At 44.7% G+C, this 18,430-nt stretch overlaps 1 long non-coding RNA gene across 1 annotated transcript; it reads right to left on the reverse strand.

Moving 5' to 3' along the window:
• Nucleotides 1–241: 241 nt before the first annotated feature.
• LOC142256750 (uncharacterized) lies at nucleotides 242–17,073 on the reverse strand. The gene is made up of 2 exons (XR_012727563.1): nucleotides 16,674–17,073; nucleotides 242–380 (listed from the first exon to the last, which is right to left on the reverse strand). It is a non-coding gene; the product is annotated as an uncharacterized LOC142256750 (long non-coding RNA).
• Between the last annotated feature and the right edge of the window lie 1,357 nt (nucleotides 17,074–18,430).

Raw genomic sequence — 18,430 nt, forward strand, 5'->3', positions numbered from 1 at the left:
TGCAGGATGTGCTGAATATTTTTTCATAAGAATTTGGGAAAGTTATGAAATATCCTATGTCTGTTCTATTCCTGATCAAATAATCTAGGTTTCTAGTTGAGATTAATCTGTGCTGCACTTCAGTTACATGATATAAGTAGTGATGTTACCATTTTACTACAGTAAATTTATCACAAACATGAGTCATGTATGAAGGAGTCTGAGTCATGGAGTTGGACTCAAGAAATTGTGGATTCGGGGGTTTGGCTTAACACAGCTCTGTATATAGTGTATAGTGTAATACATGGAGTTACCAGTGATGTATCTAGTTGAAGTCATTCATCTTTGCTTTTCCTCTTCACCCAGCGCAGATTGCTATCACTTCTAGCCAGGACATGCCTCTAAAGAAAATAAACACACAGTTATCTATAGCCAATCGCTTCTAGTACACAATCACACTAACACCCCCCCCCCCCAAACATCTACACTGCATTAGATGAAGAAAAATCTGACAGTGTCGCCATGCTCAGTAACAGTCTCTTTTGTTCCCTCCACGGAAAACAATATCCTCAAAAGTAAAATTCTGTATTTTTCATCAGTATTAATGTGCCCTAATTGGCCCCTACACTTATTATTTCCCCCAGTTGCCACCATAAACCAATAATCTGTGTTCCTCATTCTAGCCCCCATACAGTAATTATGTCACCCATGTGGCCCCTTTCTGTAATAATATACTCCACCCTGGCCCCTTATTACTAATATGCTCATGCTAAAAATCTTTTTTGAAATTTGGTATTAATAGTGATTAATAATGATTGTTGTACGTATACCCTCTTTCACTTGTAAAGCGCCATGGAATAAATGGCGCTATAATAATAAATAATAATAATAATAATAATAGGCTTTATGTTTCCCGGCACATTGCTGAATGCAGAATGAGTTAAGTGAGGATCCAGCGGAAAGATTGTTGTGAAAGGGCAGTTTGAAAAATGTCTATGTTTTCCTATGCTCCCATGTGCTTATTTTTAATTATAAACCACATCAAAGTCAGGATGAACATTGATGTGGTCATAAATCATCGGAGAGGAGCACTGAAAAATGACATAATAGTTAAAAACTCTTCGGCCAAAGCTCACTAACTCATTCTCAATTAGCTCCTTCTGCAGCCAATAATGTGGCTGATGTAACATTTCCCATGTTTTGCTTTACTACAGCACATTTTGAAATGTGTCTGACTCTTCACCCACAATTAGTGGCTTCAGTATTACTCTATTTTAATGGTAACGCCACCCACATGTCAGACGTCCTTATCACAGACTCCTGCATCTTGTTTACCTGCGCAGTTTCTAATATTTTATTGAAATGCTCACGTTCTTATTCAATAGGAAAATAACATTGTTACTGCCTCATTCACGCCAGAAAACTGCAAGACCTAGAAGTGTATCTGTAGGACGGGAGGAAATGAAGATCATGGGAGTGACTTCACTGCTATTTTCTGTAGAGTCACCCAACTTAATTTTTTGGGTGATGTTATCCTGTGTGAGTTTGTCCCGTACAAATAAACAACACAGAGTCAGTGCAACAGCTCAGTTCTCATATACATTTTCTCTATTTTCAGATACTCCGGTCCCTGATCTATAAGGACCGGCTGTCATGTGATAGATACTCCGGTCCCTGATCTATATCACATGACAGCAGACCCTTATAGATCAGGGACAGGAGTATCTATCACATGAGACGGGGCGGGGTCCTTATAGATCAGGGACCGGAGTATCTAAGGACCAGCTGTCATGTGATAGATACTCCAGTCCTTGATAGTAAAGGACCGGCTGTCATGTGATAGATATAGATCAGGGACGGGAGTAAGGACCGGCTGTGATGTGATAGATTATTATTATTATTATTTATTATTATAGCGCCATTTATTCCATGGCGCTTTACAAGTGAAAGAGGGTATACGTACAACAATCATTAACAGTACAAGACAGACTGGTATAGGAGGAGAGAGGACCCTGCCCGCGAGGGCTCACAGTCTACAGGGAATGGGTGATGGTACAATAGGTGAGGACAGAGCTGGTTGCGCAGTGGTCTACTGGGCTGAGGGCTATTGTAGGTTGTAGGCTTGTTGGAAGAGGTGGGTCTTGAGGTTCCTCTTGAAGCTTTCCACGGTAGTGGAGAGTCTGATGTGCTGAGGTAATAGATACTCCAGTCCCTGATCTATAAGGACCGGCTGTCATGTGATAGATATAGATCAGGGACGGGAGTAAGGACCGGCTGTGATGTGATAGATACTCCAGTCCCTGATCTATAAGGACCTGCTGTCATGTAATATAGATCAGGGACAGGAGTATCTATCACATGACGAAAAGGAGAAATTCCAGCAACTCCAGGAGAAAGTAGATTTTCTTTAAAAGCAGATTCTTTATTGATGATAAAAATATTCCATCCAAGCAAGACAAAAATAGAAAGGCAAGACAGAGGAGCTATTTCCTACGCGTTTCAACCTAAATAGGTCTTAATCATGGAATGCCATGGAAGACCTATTTAGGTTGAAACGCGTAGGAAATGGCTCCTCTGTCTTGCCTTTCTATTTTTGTCTTGCTTGGATGGAATATTTTTATCATCAATAAAGAATCTGCTTTTAAAGAAAATCTACTTTCTCCTGGAGTTGCTGGAATTTCTCCTTTTCTTCGTGTGTTCCCACCCAGGTCAGGGTGTTTCCGTGCACCAGAGGTAAGATTTGGGAGTGAAGAGGGGAGAGCTGAAGTTTCTTCTCTTTTTTGATATCTATCACATGACAGCCGGTCCTTCTAGATCAGGGACAGGAGTATCTATCCCATGACAGCCGGTCCTTCTAGATCAGGGACAGGAGTATCTATCCCATGACAGCCGGTCCTTCTAGATCAGAGACCGGCGTATCTATCACATGACAGCCGATCCTTATAGATCAGGGACCGGAGTAAGGACCGGCTGTCATTTGATAGATACTCCGGTCCCTGATCTATAAGGACCGGCTATCATGTGATAGATACTCCGGTCCCTGATCTATAAGGACCAGCTGTCATGTGATAGATACTCCGGTGCCCGATGACTTCTCCGTCTTCAGGACATTTAGGATTTTTCTTACATTTGACCTGAAATGGAGAAATGATTAATAGTCAAAACCTATTTGCTCCTCAGATAGAAACATCCAAGCTCAACTGATGGAGATCCTGTCAGTGTGGATACAATGTATAGATGGAAATCTCCCGGATGAGGGATCTCAGCTGAGCCGGGACCGCGCCGTCTAATTACTGCGGTTTTAATTGGGTATGTTCAGCTACTGGGCTCTCAGTCCCGCTTGTCACAGTCGAGGGGAGAGCCAGACTTTGACTTATGATAGTTTATTACTTGCGGAATATGTTGTAGCCATTTAATAGCCCGATGAGAGCGTTTCCTCACGTCGCCGCCGCCATTATTCAGTACATAATACAGTGACTGGCAGCGCGATAAAATTCACAGCGGCCATTTGCTGCCGACAGACCTATAAACATAGCTCTGATTTCCTTTATTGCTCCTTTACCGCACGTATACAAGGACGCACATGAATCAACAGCGAGCAGCTTCAGTCGCGGCCTCAGAGCTGAGCATCAGACGGATGTCACCGGCGGATTCACGTTTATCTTCATTTGTTATCTCCCAAAATAAAACAATGCGACCTCCGGACCCCGCTCTGATCAGACATGATAAAAGCGCGATTCTCCCCGGAAGGCTCTGTGGTGATTATTGAACGTTGCGACCCGCCGCGCTCTCCAGAGATTCCAACAGTATTTTTAGATATTGATGTATTTCCTAGAATGTATCGCTGCGTCTGTGGGTAAAATAATGAGGTCACGTGACACTGGAAATCCTTCAAATGAATCGCGGCCACTTAGAAGCAAACACAAGAGAGGCTTCCGGAATCTTCTGTGAGCGAAGGTTAAATGGATGCGACGCTCTCATCTTCTAATGTCGCCAGCAACAACCCGCGTCTTCTAATAATCCAGATCCATCAATGGACTCTTCATTTTATTATCCCCCCCCTTACCCTCCTGAACTCTCACACTATGGGGTAAAAATGCAAAAACAAGATTTCTGGATATCGATAAAGTGGGAAAAAGAGGGGGAGTCCGAAACCACAGAAAGACCCAAACCGGAGAACCAATTGTGATAGCTACATGATCCGGAAAAAGGAGCTGTGCCCAAATTATATCCAGAAGAGCAATGTGCAAATATAAAGGCTGTTATATTAGCAGTATTATAGTTCTATTCTGGTACATAGGGCAGTATTATAGTAGTTATATTCTTGTACATAGGGGCAGTATTATAGTAGTTCTATTCTTGTACATAGGGGCAGTATTATAGTAGTTATATTCTTGTACATGGGGAGCAGTATTATAGTAGTTATATTCTTGTACATAGGGGCAGTATTATAGTAGTGATATTCTTGTACACAGGGGGCAGTATTATAGTAGTTATATTCTTGTACATAGGGGCAGTATTATAGTAGTTATATTCTTCTACATAGGGAGCAGTATTATAGTAGTTATATTCTTGTACATAGGAGGCAGTATTATAGTAGTTATATTCTTGTACATAGGGGCAGTATTATAGTAGTTATATTCTTGTACATGGGGAGCAGTATTATAGTAGTTATATTCTTGTACATAGGGGACAGTATTATAGTAGTTATATTCTTGTATATAGTGGGCAGTATTATAGTAGTTTTATTCTTGTACATAGGGGGCAGTATTTTTTTTTTATTTCTCCTTTTCTATGAATAGTAGATAGCTGGAGTGCATATAGAGGAAAATAGGGTCTTATTTTTCACAATAAGGCTATGTACGCACAGTGCGTTTTTCGCAGCGTTTTTGGGCTCAAAACTGCATGACTTTGCTTCGCCAGCAAAGTCTATGAGTTTTCATTTTTGCTGTCCGCACACAACTTTTTTTTTTAAGCTGCGTCTTTGAGCTTAAAAAAAAATAAAAAATTGGACATGTCAATTCTTTCCTGCGTTTGTAAAAACGCATGCGTTTTTACTGGTGCGTTTTTTGCGTGTTTTTCCGCGGGTGCGGTTTTATGAATTTTTAGTGGCCAAAACCGCACAAGAACGCAGCGTAAAAAAAAAACTTAGCATGCGCACATAGCCTAAGGCTGCTTTCACACATCAGGTTTTTGCAATCAGGCTCAATCCGGTTTGTGCATGATGCAACGGATCAGTCTTTGATTGTGTAAAAACTGATGTGACGGATCGGGTAAAAAACGGATCAGTTTTTTGGGGGTTTTTTTGTCTTTTTTTTAAGGCTGAGAGAGACCCCATCATCACCGCACATACACCGGCACTCCCGCACGCACCATCACCGCACATACACCGGCACTCCCGCACGCACCATCACTGCACATACACCGGCACTCCCGCACTCATCATCCCCACACATACACCGGCACTCCCGCACTCATCATCCCCACACATACACCGGCACTCCCGCACTCATCATCCCCGCACATACACCCGCACTCATCATACCCGCACATACACCGGCACTCCCGCACGCAACATCACCGCACACACCCCGGCACTCCCGCACGCACCATCACCGCACACACCCCGGCACTCCTGCATGCACCATCACCGCACATACACCGGCACTCCCGCACGCACCATCACCGCACACACCCCAGCATTACCTCAACGATGTCCCCGCTGACAGCGTGACTCCCTTCAGTTGCTGCATGGAGCTGATAGAGAGCGGCGGTGTTCTACTGCCGCTCCTGTCAGCTTCATGTAGCAGAGCTGAGAGCGTCGCGGGACCTCTGTGGATTACGTCAAACCTGGCGGGGTATTTGTGGATTTTAATAAAATGGTTAAAGATGGTGTTTTTTTGTCTTTTATTCCAAATAAAGTATTTTTTCGGGTGTATGTGTTTATTTACTTTCTCTTACAGGTTAATCATTGGGGGTGTCTCATAGACGCCTGCCATGATTAACCCCTTATTACCCCGATTGCACCGCACCAGGGCAATTCGGGATGAGCCGGGTACAGTCCCGGGACGGTCACATCTAATGGATGTGGCAATTCTGGGCGGCTGCTGGCTGATATTGTTAGGCTGGGGGGCTTCCCATAACGTGGAGCTCCCCATCCTGAGAATACCAGCCTTCAGTCGTGTGGCTTTACCCTGGCTGGTATCACAATTGGGGGGACCGCACGCCATTTTTTTTTTTTTAATTATTTATTTATTTATTTTACTGCAAGATATAGACGCGCCCACCGGCAGCTGTGATTGGTTGCAGTGAGACAGCTGTCACTTACCGTGGGGGCGTGTCTGACTGCAACCAATCATAGGCGCCTGTGGGCGGGGAAATACGAGATTGAATAATGGGCGGCCGACTTTTTCAAATCAGGAGAAGCCGCCGTAGCTTTGTGACAGCCGTGCAGCGCCGCGACGGTGATCGGTGAGTGAGTGAGAGAGAGTGAGTGAGTCAGTGTGACAGCCGTGCAGCGAGGCGCCCGTGATCGGTGAGTGAGTGAGTCAGTGTGTGTGAGAGAAAGAGACAGAATGATTTTCTGACAAGCAATGAATTAGATCACTTCTGGGCATGCTCAGAAGTAAAAACCGAATCCGGTACATGCTTCCGGCGTTTGATGCATGACAATGGATTCGGCGTGCATAGACATTCATTATGCACCATGCCGCACAGCGCCGCACCCGGCGCGATGCAGTTTTTTCGCCGCACAAAAGAAACGTGCCAGGCAAAAAACGGACGGAACGCAAGGCCACGCGGCACAATACGGCGCTAATGCAAGTCTATGCGGAAAAAAACGCAACCGGCGGCAAAAAAAAAACGGTTGCGTTTTTTTCTGCAAAGCGCCGGATTGTGCCGCTCAGCACAAACCGATTGTGTGCAAGCAGCCTAAGGCTACATGCGCACGCTGTAGTTTTCTGCACACAAACTGCAACCAACCCTGCACCTTGTCAGAGAGAGCCTGGAAATGTAAAATAAAAAAAAAAACAAAAAAAAAACCCGCTTGTAATGATGGTGCGTTTTTGGTGTGTTTTTGTTATTGCGTTTTTTAAAGGAGAAACAAAATATGATAGGATAGGATAATGGATAGAAAGCTAGAATAGATGATATATAGAAAAAAATTAAAAAGAATAGCTGGATAGAGGGATAGCTAGCTTGGCTAACCGATTTTTTAATTTTTTAGGAGTAAGAAAAAAAAGAAAAAAAAAAGACGTGGGATTTCTCCCTTTTTCATATCCAACAGCAGCAGCTGCAACCCTCCGCTATCGGCTGTACCTTGGCTGGTTATGTTAGGAATGTAAATTGCTGGCTCCTACAGTCCTCTACGTTATAAGGGTTGTCCTCAATGAGATTAAGGCCCTGTGCGCACTTGCCGGTTTTTGCCGCGGATTTCCTGCGGTTTTGCTGCATGTTTCGCTGCAGAAAATGTTCATAACATCTCTGCAGTGAATCACCAGGAAAACCTAGGGGAAAAAAAATGCTGTGCGCACTAGGCGGATTTTGACAGCTGCATGTTTTGCTGCAAAAACAATTGCATGTCACTTCTTTTCCGCACATCGCTGCGGGATTTCACTCCATTGACTGCAATGTAATCATGAAATCCCGCAGGGAATAACGCAGGCAGCAAATTGTGCGTCCAGCTGAGGTAAGCACACAGCGGCGGCCCGGTATTCTCAGACTGGCGAGGGGCAGGGTTAATGCCCCCCCCCCCCCCCGCAGCCGAAAATATGAGCCCGCAGCTGCCCCGGGACTGTCGCATCCATTATGCGGCATTCCCCGAATGTCCCCGGCTCTTCCTGTTGCCGTGATGCGGTGGCAATCAGGGTAATAAGGAGTTAATGGCGGCAGATCGTCGCCACTAAGTCCAGGCTTGATCATGGCAGCGTCTAAGAGACAGCTGACATGATCAACCCGTAAGTAAAGTGAAAAAAAACACATACACCGAAAATTCCTTTATTTTAAATAAAACACAAATAAGCCTCCTCATTCACCCTTTTATTAACCCCTCCCGAAACACACAGCTCCGGCGTAATCCACGTCCTGCGATGCTTGCATCCAGTCGCGACTGACACTGATACAGCGCTGAATGCAGCCTCACAGCGAGACAGCAGAGGTAACTACAGGGCATTTCCCACGGCCGGTAAAGCAGAGTGAAGGCAGATAGCCGTAACGTACATGACTGAGGCAGTGATAGATCCAGGAAAGGGTTAAGGAGTAAGGGATGGGTTTTTACCTAAGGAATGTGGTGGTGGGCGAGCGAGCAGGAGGAGAGACGGGGGGGGCAGGGGCCATATAAGAGATAGGTCCCATGTTAAGGTGTCATTCCTTTGTCCTGGACTCAAAGACTGAACCAGCAGTATGGATGCCTTGCTGAGGAGCGTTCAGACAGCGGCTTTGACGTGTAGGCCCGAATGGATTCAGGCCCAGCTAGACGAATTGCTGAAGAGTGCCCGGGATACAGCATCTGTCCCTTCTGAACTTTCTGAACATCAAACTCTAAGAAGATCAAGACCTCCTGAGAGACTAACTTCTGAAATGGCCAATAGGACTCACAATAGGATCATAAGTCCTTCCGTTACTTCTAGGAAAAGAGCAAAGCGTAGCACGGCCTCTGATCCTGCTTACAAACCAGGAAGGAAACTACAGTACAAGAATAACAAGGGACAGAGAAAAGAGCCAGATCATCTAACCAGAGAGACACCAAGAAGTGCAAGGAGAAAGTCCAGCTCTACTGATGTGCCAGCCAGAGAAGCAGCCACACAAGCTACAACTGACGTGACGACAGCCCACGATGGATCCTTAGAACTTCCTCAACAAACTTTGCATCATTCTAGAGGACATCATACGGCCTCACCCCAGGAACTAAACCAACACGGGGGGATGGGCTTAGGACACACAACTTTTCCGGATCCGGGTTCTCATTACACGAGGAGTGGTAGGAATCCAAAAAGACAACTGCGCAAAAGTACTTTAACCAGACAAAGACTTCATCGGCCGGCTCAGGATTGGAGTCAGGCAATAAATCTACAGCTACAAGACTCAGAAGAGATTCCAGACAATGACTATGACACAGATAACGACTCCCCACTAGAGGGCAGCAGCACGCAGCACTTCAATAATGGAGGGGCTGTAGAGACTATAACTAATACGTCACGGACGGCTGGTCAACCTAGGACGCAGCCAGGTATTGGTGAGAACACTTTTTCTTGTCCTATATCTAGTGTAACAACACCCGTAATGAATCCAGTGGGCGCAGTTGGGGGTACAGGTCCCGGCAATGTAGGATGGGATCTTAATTCAGTAGTACAGCAATTAGTGTCAGGGGTTAAGGAGGCTTTGAGTCAGTCTAGCTTACCCATAACTTCTTCTCCTATTGCTGCATGGTGTGGAAATGGTCGCCGGACATCGGAGGTGGTAAGTCAGTCGTGTGCTGATCCAGACACACAGGAGGACGCAGTAATTTCACAAGGGGTTACATTATCTGATGCAGCAAAAGGAGAATTATATGTATGTTTTGAGGGTCCTCTAGGAATTCATTTGAAACAGGAGGTTAGGGAGAAGATTTGGGCCGACGAACATGTGGAAATATTTTCATTATTGCCCTTAGAAAAATATAACTTGGATAGAGTCAGGTTTGATGAGAGGAAAAGAGAGGAACAAGAAAGACGGTATTGTCTCATCCCCCAAACATTTAGCAATTGGTTCCATGCCTTTGCCATATTAGCAAGTGTAATAGGCCAAAAAACTCCTGAACATTGCTCTGCCTTATTTTGTTACATGAATTCTATCTGGGAGGCGCACCGTGTGTATGGAGGTTTAGCATGGCTGCGCTATGATGAGCAGTTTCGCCAACGAAAGGCTGGTCGCCAAGGGATTCGTTGGGATCACAAAGATATTAGTTTATGGATGCGTCTCATGACAGCGCCACGTGGGGTTAATCAGCCCTTTCAGGGCTATGTCGGCAGATCATCAGCAATCGGATTGTCGGCAGCAAACAGAAAAGGTTGCTGCTGGCAGTTCAATGATAGCCAGTGCAGATTCGGAAACACATGCAGGTACAGACATGAATGCACCTTCTGTAGTGGAAACCATAGCCTATCCAAATGCTTTAAACGAAATAAAACCCCAACAGCAGAGATTAACCAAAAAGGGGGAAACCCCAATTAGACTCGGGGAGATGGTGGGCTATCTAAGCAGGTACCCAGATAGAAAAGCAGCACAATTGCTGGGGGAGGGCTTCTCAGAAGGTTTTAAGATCCCATCTACTTCAGGCCCATTAACCTGTTCTCGTAACCTTGCTTCAGCTTATACATATTCTCACATTGTCTCCACAAAACTAAACAAAGAAATTGACCTGGGCCGCATGGCAGGCCCATTCCCCAAAATGCCAATAGAAAACTTAAGAGTCTCTCCATTGGGAGTGGTCCCAAAGAAGGAACCCAATAAGTTTAGGCTGATCCATCATCTGTCCTTCCCTCATGGAAGCTCAGTTAATGATGGAATCGATCAGGAACTTTGCACAGTCTCGTATACTTCATTTGATACAGCGATTGCATGGGTACAGAAGTACGGCAGAGGAGCTTTAATGGCAAAAACAGACATTGAAGCTGCCTTTAGACTCTACCAGTCCATCCACAAAGCTTCCATCTCTTGGGTTGTCAGTGGCAGGGAATGTTTTATGTAGACTTGTGTTTACCGATGGGCTGCTCCATCTCATGCTCCTTGTTTGAATCATTTAGCACATTTTTGGAGTGGGTAGTAAAGAAGGAAGCCGGCGTGCGTTCCGTCCTGCATTATCTAGATGATTTCCTATGTATAGGTCCACCAAAGTCATTTGTTTGTGCTGCATTATTGTCAGCGATTCAGTCGGTTTTTAAGTGTTTTGGAGTACCGTTAGCATCAGATAAAACAGAAGGCCCGTCTACACTTATCAAGTTTTTAGGAATTTTGATTGACAGTGAGACAATGGAGTGCAGATTACCGGATGACAAGGTCAGTGATCTGCTGGAGGCAGTCAGAGAAGCTAGATCTCACCGTAAGATCAGATTAAAGGATCTACAATCGCTGTTAGGAAAAATGAACTTTGCGTGTCGCATTATTCCAATGGGTAGAGTTTTTTGTAGGCGCCTAGCTGCAGCTACCTCAGGCATAACCTTTCCACATCACTTTGTGCGGCTGGCTAGAACATTAAAGGACGATCTGGCGGTATGGGAACAGTTCTTAATGGAGTTTAATGGGAGGTCATTGTGGATCAGACCACCGGTTTCAAATTTTGATCTAGACATCCACACTGATGCAGCGGGGTCAACTGGTTTTGGTGCATATTGTTCGGGACAGTGGTGTGCAGATAGGTGGCCAGAGAGTTGGAGAAACAATGGGTTAACACGAAACTTAGTACTCCTTGAATTGTTCCCCATAGTGGTTGCTTGTGAAATTTGGTACAATATTTTCCAAAACCGAAAAGTGAGATTTCATTGTGATAATTTGGGAGTTGTAGAAGTCATCAACAAACAATCAGCGTCTTCCCTGCCTGTTGTTACGTTGCTGCGTCATCTAGTGCTGCGCTGTGTAAAGTCACATTGTCAGATTACAGCTGTGCATGTCCCCGGTGTTTGCAATTCTGTGGCTGATGCTCTGTCTCGTTTTCAGTGGGACAGATTCCGTTCGTTAGCCCCGATGGCAGAGGTACAAGGCAAGAAGTGTCCGGATTTTCTGTGGTCACTGCCAGTGACACTGCATACGCTCTGATAGAACGGTCTGTGGGTGTAAGCACATGGCAGAGGTACCAGTCAGCATGGAGGGAATGGGAAGACTTGTGTGCTCTAGTGGCACATGATGCCAGGTTACATGATAATGTTTCCTTGTTGTTATTTTACATTAGCAGGGCCTTTGTGGACGGTACTTCATTGTCCAGTATTGATAGTAAAATGTCTGGATTAGCTTTTTGGTTTAAGTTGCTCGACTTCACTGATTACACAAAGCATTTTTTAGTTAAGCAGGCCCTAAAGGGTTACAGGAAAAGTTGTAAGAAGACCAGAGATAAACGGCGTCCGATTTCTTTCCAGTTATTGCAGCAGATACTGAGTGTACTAGGCCGAGTCTGGAGCAGTCCGTTTGAAGTGTTACTCTTTAGTTGTGCATTCACACTGGCCTTTTTTGGCGCTTTTAGAATCAGCGAGTTGGTGGCGAGTAGCTCCACCAGAAGTGGGGGTCTACAAGACGAGGACGTGCATCAGTACACAGACAGATTGGAATGTTTTCTGGCAAAGTCAAAAACTGATCAACAGGGTAGAGGAAAATGGATCACATTGTTTCCTTTAGGGTATGTGCGCACGTTGCTTTTTACCTGCTTTTTACCTGCTTTTTTGCTGCTTTTTCTTCTGCGCTGTTTAATGCCAAAATGGATGTATTCTTCTATTCAAGCAAAGTCTATGGGAATTTGGGTTTCTTGTTCACACTATGTTGTTCAAAATGCTGCCTTTTTGTGGCCGAACTTTGGTCAAAAACTCAGCTTTGCAGTGCAAAACCCAAATGGCAAAAACAATTGACATGTTGCTTCTTTGAAAAGCTGAGTTTTTGACCAAAGTTCTGCCTCAAAAAGGCAGCATTTTGAACAACATAGTGTGAACAAGAAACCCAAATTCCCATAGACTTTGCTTGAATAGAAGAACACATCCATTTTGGCATTAAACAGCGCAGAAGAAAAAGCAGCAAAAAAGCAGGTAAAAAGCAGGTAAAAAGCAACGTGCGCACATACCCTTAAGCGGGTCCAGGGCCTGCCCGGTCATCTGTTTTAGAAACTATGTCTCAAGAAGGCCAAATATCCAAGGTTCATTACTAATTCATGAGGATTGTAAGTCATTGTCACAATTTCAATTCACAGCAATTCTTAAAAAATGCCTGACAATATTGGGAGAGTCTCCAAATGCATTCACTTCACACTCATTTAGGATAGGAGCAGCCACAGAAGCTGCAGATGGGGCTTAGAGCCTGACATAGTTAAAAAAATCGGGAGATGGGAATCGAGCAGATTTAAGAGTTACATTCGATTACATTTATTATAAATGGCGTACATGTATATATATGTGTACATTGTGGTAATCCTATAGTAGTTGTGTCTTCATTTAGATAATTGTGTGATAATTGTGTTTTTGTTTTTTGTTTTAGCTGAACAGCAATGCCTGGTTTGGATCATGGGACATTCATTTGTTTTTTGGGGGGCCTTACGTGCAGCAGTCAGGCCTAATGGCAAACAGTTGGGGTTGCCCAGTTCCTTGGCACGGGTGACATGGATAGGAAAGAGGGGAATGCAGTGGCATCAGCTGTTAAAAGAAATCCAGTATCATGTGGAGTTCTACCGCCCCCGGACGTCTTACTTATCCATTTAGGTGGTAATGATTTAGCAATAAGAACATCAAGACATTTAGTTAGGAACATAAAGCTTGATATGTTGAATTTATGGAGGTCTTACCCAGAAACAGTGGTGGTCTGGTCGGATATAGTAGCTAGACAAATGTGGAGAACAGCGCGATCAGTGGCTCGCATCAATAATACAAGGATAAAGGTTAATAAAAAAATAACAAAATTTGTGTTGGAAAACGGAGGGGTGGCCATACGTCACCAGATGCTGGAAAATACAAAGGAACATTTTTGGAGAGATGATAAGGTACATCTTAATGACATTGGCATTGATATATGGATGTTGGGAATACAAGAAGGAGTAGAACGAGCCATTAAGTTGTGGAGGAACTCACTCTTGTAAGGTGTCACAAGAGCGAGTCTTGGCGGGATGTGGTTGTTTAAACCCCCTCTTTGTTGGTTGGAGAATTATGTTTTTAATGGGGTCCCTGGGCCAGAGCTCAGCGGACAGTGGAATATGGGTCCCTGGGGAGGAGCTCAGTGGACAGTGGAATAGATGGGTCCCTGGGGAGGAGCTCAGCGGACACAAGGAAAATGATCAAGGGGTATACCCAGATTCCCCCTTGAGCTAGGTGTACACGGCGGAGGGGGATATGGGGCTGGGATTTATAACAACCACATCTCTGGGCCGATAATCTTGTTTTTTCTTGTTGATGTTTTTTCTTATTAAAAATAAAGGGCTGCTGTGGCCAAAATTTTAATCCATGTCACGCAGTGTGTGGTGTCTTATTTATTAGGTTACCAGGAGCGCAATTCACTAGTCCATCAGTCATGTGAACTCACTGCCACTCGGGAGAAATGCAGCGATCTGTCCTCTGTCTATCCCTCTATCTATTCTTCTGTTTGTCTATTTATCTATCTATCTACTATCTATCTCAGAAGGAAATGATTTTTTTTCTTCAATGTGCTTTATTGCATTGAATGCAATAAACACATGTACCAACCTGCACGCGGCAAAACTGCAGCAAACCGCATGTAGTTTACTGCGGTTTTTTACCGTGGGTGCGGTAATCTTTCAGACCCTGCGGAATTTTCTTAAGAAAATTTCGTTTTCCAGTGGCCTCGTTCACACCTGAAGGATTTGGTGAGTTTTTACCTCAGTATTTGTAGCCAAAACCAGGAGTGGATGATAAATACAGAATTATGCTATTATTATACTATACTATTATACTATTCCCTCGAAATATACTTTTCCCTCGGATTGTCCCACTCCTGAGGTAAAAAAAATAAATAAATCGCCATATACTGAGATAAAAAAACATCATATACTGAGGTAAAAAAGTCACCAAATACTGAGGTAAAAAGTCACCATATACTGAGGTAAAAAGTCACCAAATACTGAGGTAAAAAGTCACCATATACTGAGGTAAAAAGTCACCATATACTGAGGTAAAAAGTCACCATATACTGAGGTAAAAAGTCACCATATACTGAGGTAAAAAGTCACCATATACTGAGGTAAAAAGTCACCATATACTGAGGTAAAAAGTCACCATATACTGAGGTAAAAAGTCACCATATACTGAGGTAAAAAGTCACCATATACTGAGGTAAAAAACTAACCATATACTGAGGTAAAAAAAACTAACCATATACTGAGGTAAAAAGTCACCATATACTGAGGTAAAAAGTCACCATATACTGAGGTAAAAAGTCACCATATACTGAGGTAAAAAGTCACCATATACTGAGGTAAAAAGTCACCATATACTGAGGTAAAAAGTCACCATATACTGAGGTAAAAAAGTCACCATATACTGAGGTAAAAAAGTCACCATATACTGAGGTAAAAAGTCACCATATACTGAGGTAAAAAGTCACCATATACTGAGGTAAAAAGTCACCATATACTGAGGTAAAAAGTCACCATATACTGAGGTAAAAAGTCACCAGATACTGAGGTAAAAAGTCACCAGATACTGAGGTAAAAAGCCACCAAATACTGAGGTAAAAAGTCACCATATACTGAGGTAAAAAGTCACCATATACTGAGGTAAAAAGTCACCAAATACTGAGGTAAAAAGTCACCAAATACTGAGGTAAAAAGCCACCAAATACTGAGGTAAAAAGTCACCATATACTGAGGTAAAAAGTTACCAGATACTGAGGTAAAAAGTCACCATATACTGAGGTAAAAAGTCACCATATACTGAGGTAAAAAACTAACCAAATACTGAGGTAAAAAGTCACCAAATACTGAGGTAAAAAGTCATCATATACTGAGGTAAAAAGTCACCATATACTGAGGTAAAAAACTAACCATATACTGAGGTAAAAAAAACTAACCATATACTGAGGTAAAAAAAACTAACCATATACTGAGGTAAAAAAAACTAACCATATACTGAGGTAAAAGGTCACCAGATACTGAGGTAAAAGGTCACCAAATACTGAGGTAAAAAAGTCACCAAATACTGAGGTAAAAAGTCACCATATACTGAGGTAAAAAAGTCACCAAATACTGAGGTAAAAAGTCACCATATACTGAGGTAAAAGGTCACCAGATACTGAGGTAAAAGGTCACCATATACTGAGGTAAAAAGTCACCATATACTGAGGTAAAAAGTCACCATATACTGAGGTAAAAAGTCACCAGATACTGAGGTAAAAAGTCACCATATACTGAGGTAAAAAGTCACCATATACTGAGGTAAAAAACTAACCAAATACTGAGGTAAAAAGTCACCAAATACTGAGGTAAAAAGTCACCATATACTGAGGTAAAAAGTCACCATATACTGAGGTAAAAAGTCACCATATACTGAGGTAAAAAACTAACCATATACTGAGGTAAAAAACTAACCATATACTGAGGTAAAAAAAACTAACCATATACTGAGGTAAAAAAAACTAACCATATACTGAGGTAAAAAAAACTAACCATATACTGAGGTAAAAGGTCACCAGATACTGAGGTAAAAGGTCACCAAATACTGAGGTAAAAAAGTCACCAAATACTGAGGTAAAAAAGTCACCATATACTGAGGTAAAAAAGTCACCAAATACTGAGGTAAAAAGTCACCATATACTGAGGTAAAAAGTCACCATATACTGAGGTAAAAAGTCACCATATACTGAGGTAAAAAGTCACCATATACTGAGGTAAAAAGTCACCATATACTGAGGTAAAAAAGTCACCAAATACTGAGGTAAAAAGTCACCAGATACTGAGGTAAAAAGTCACCATATACTGAGGTAAAAAACATCAAATACTGAGGTAAAAAAAACCTCACCAGATCCGTTTTCTGCTTTGTCTCCCCGGATCCCTTTTCTCTGCCCGGATCCCTCTCTTATCACAGCTGGAGGCGGTGGATTTACTGCTCTTGCTGCCAGTCGCCATTTCTCTGCCTGATCTCTCGATGGCCGCAGCAGGGGCAGGTGATGTGTGGCGTCCTCTCTAGCACAGTCTCAGGAGCTCTGCTGCTCACATGCTGCGGGTTGTGGTTACAGTACAGGGAGGAGGCAGTGACCACAGCAGGATGGGCCATGCTGGGACTTGTAGTGCGACAGGTCACCTGCCCCGTGTCACCAGGCGGTATTTAAGGTATCGGGGTAAATCTTCTGATATCACGTGGTATATGCAATCCTCCCAATCTGGGGGGGGCGGTGGCCCCGGGCCCCTGACATGGAGGCGCTCCCGCTACTCGGGGCTGAAGGAGCCACTAGGAGGCTTTCTCTGCAGCGCTGCAGGGGCGGAGCAACCGAAGAACCAACCAGCTCCTGCCCAGACAAGACAGTACCTGCTATTGGTGCAGGACCTGCGATGACGTCATGCCCATGTGACCGTGTGGGAGGAGCCACCGAGTTTTCCCGGACAGGAAGCACCTGACCGGTAATGAGGGGGACACTGGAGGGGCGCAGACCGTGACAGAGGGGTGAGGGTGCAGGCTGTGGGGGGTGCAGACCGTGACAGAGGGGTGAGGGTGCAGGCTGTGGGGGTGCAGGCTGTGGGGGTGCAGACCGTGACAGAGGGGTGAGGGTGCAGGCTGTGTAGGATGTGGGGGTGCAGGCTGTGGGGGTGCAGACCGTGACAGAGGGGTGAGGGTAGAGGCTGTGTAGGATGTGGGGGTGCAGGCTGTGGGGGTGCAGACCGTGACAGAGGGGTGAGGGTAGAGGCTGTGTAGGATGTGGGGGTGCAGACCGTGACAGAGGGGTGAGGGTGCAGGCTGTGCAGGATGTGGGGGTGCAGACCGTGACAGAGGGGTGAGGGTGCAGGCTGTGCAGGATGTGGGGGTGCAGACCGTGACAGAGGGGTGAGGGTGCAGGCTGTGCAGGATGTGGGGGTGCAGACCGTGACAGAGGGGTGAGGGTGCAGGCTGTGCAGGATGTGGGGGTGCAGACCGTGACAGAGGTGTGTGGGTACAGGCTGTGCAGGATGTGGGGGTGCAGACCGTGACAGAGGTGTGTGGGTACAGGCTGTGCAGGATGTGGGGGTGCAGACCGTGACAGAGGGGTGAGGGTGCAGGCTGTGCAGGATGTGGGGGTGCAGACCGTGACAGAGGGGTGTGGGTACAGGCTGTGCAGGATGTGGGGGTGCAGACCGTGACAGAGGGGTGAGGGTGCAGGCTGTGCAGGATGTGGGGGTGCAGACCGTGACAGAGGGGTGAGGGTGCAGACTGTGCAGGATGTGGGGGCGCAGACCATGACAGAGGGGTGAGGGTGCAGGCTGTGCAGGATGTGGGGGTGCAGGATGTGTGGTATGTAACACCACAAAGGAGAGGATAAGCTAAGCACTCCGCCATGGAGCTGAAGACGTGAGGAATGCTAAGCCTCTGTTCCCACAGTGCATCTTAAGATGCAGCATTTTTGGCCCCAAAAAAAGGCACCAGCGGCAAAAATGCATAAAAAACGACATACATTTTTACCGCATTTTGCCCAATGCGTTTTTCTAAGTCAAAGCTATTTCCTGGAGGCTCAAAAACGCTGGAAAACGCCAAAATAATTGACCTCTGCATCTCACAAACAGCCAAAAAAGATGCCCGGTGCGGAC

The sequence above is a fragment of the Anomaloglossus baeobatrachus genome, chromosome 11 (genome assembly GCF_048569485.1).
Source record: "Anomaloglossus baeobatrachus isolate aAnoBae1 chromosome 11, aAnoBae1.hap1, whole genome shotgun sequence".
In the NCBI taxonomy this organism is placed as follows: domain Eukaryota; kingdom Metazoa; phylum Chordata; class Amphibia; order Anura; family Aromobatidae; genus Anomaloglossus; species Anomaloglossus baeobatrachus.